Here is a 1,256-nt window from a genome sequence, read left to right on the forward strand (position 1 = left end):
TAGTGAGACCCTGTCTCAAAAACCCAAACCAAGCCGGGTGACAGTGGCTCACGCCTGTCATCCTATCTGCTCAGGAGGCTGAGATCTGAGGATCACGGTTCAAAGCCAGCCCAGGCAGAAAAGTCCGTGAGACTCATCTCCAATAAACCACTAAAAAACCAGAAGTGGTGCTGTGGCTCAAGCAGTAGAGCGCTTGCCTTGAGCTGAAGAGCCCACGGATAGAGCCTTAGCCCGGAGTTCCAGCCCCAGGAGCGACAAAAAAAAACCCAAAAACAAACAAAACAAAAAAAAGCCCCAAACCAAATCAAACCAAAGTTGCTTTCTAAACCTTTTATTTAGTACTGCAAGACACACAACACAAAACTCCCCACATCTTTCTTCCTTCTAGGATGGGATTACATTTACCAGGATCCCGGTGTTTGTGGAACAAGCCAGTAACATTGTGTACAGGGATCTTATCTGTAAGAACCTTGGGTTTTCCCCAAGGCAATGTTGATACTGGCAATTAGATATAAATTTGATCAAGTACACTAGAGAAATGTCTGCATACTCTTTCCATCCTTTTCAGAAAACAATTTCCCCCAAATCAAAAGGAGGCAATCAGAGAACACAGCCCACAACAGCAAATAAGTGGAAGAGATGTGCACACTTGTTAATTCATAATGATGGTTTTTTCTGGACCTTGGGATGCTTGTGGCACTCACCTTTTTAAATGTATAGACTACTCATACAACATCCTAGCAGCTCAGGAGGCTAAGATCTGAGGATCAAGGTTCGAAGCTAGTCAGGGGCAGACAAATCTGTGAGACGCTTATCTTCAATTTACCAGCAAAAAGCCTGAAGTGGTGGTATGGCTCATGTACAGTGGCAGCCTTGAATGAAAATGCCAAGCAAGAGTGCCAGGCTCTGAGTTCAAGTCCCAGTACAGACAGACAGACAATTAAAAACATACTGTGCCACAGACTCATCTCTGCAACTTTTTCCTGAGTGATGCCGATCACCCCCGGTACTCGAGATGCCGGGCTGGGGCTGCAGGCGGCCGGCAGGGACCGGACGCGGGAGGCGGGGTTGGATGGGCAGGTGCGGGCCTGCTGGGCTCCAGCTCCGCTCCCCAAGGCCGGGTGGCACGCGCGCCGGGGGGTCCGGGGTCGGGATCGAGGCCGGGGGCCGGGGTTGGGGTCGAGGGCCAGGGTCGGGGTTGGGTCCGGAATCTGGGGTCGGGGTCGTCGAGGCCGAGGTCGAGATAGAGGCAGGGG

General features: G+C 51.1%; 1 protein-coding gene across 1 annotated transcript in view; it reads right to left on the minus strand.

Moving 5' to 3' along the window:
* The window catches only part of Traf2 (TNF receptor-associated factor 2), a 38,922-nt gene that overhangs the window by 37,253 nt on the left and 413 nt on the right, over positions 1 to 1,256 (minus strand). The gene's annotated exons all lie outside the window — the stretch shown is intronic.

The sequence above is a fragment of the Dipodomys ordii genome, unplaced genomic scaffold (assembly GCF_000151885.1).
Source record: "Dipodomys ordii isolate 6190 unplaced genomic scaffold, Dord_2.0 Scaffold118, whole genome shotgun sequence".
In the NCBI taxonomy this organism is placed as follows: domain Eukaryota; kingdom Metazoa; phylum Chordata; class Mammalia; order Rodentia; family Heteromyidae; genus Dipodomys; species Dipodomys ordii.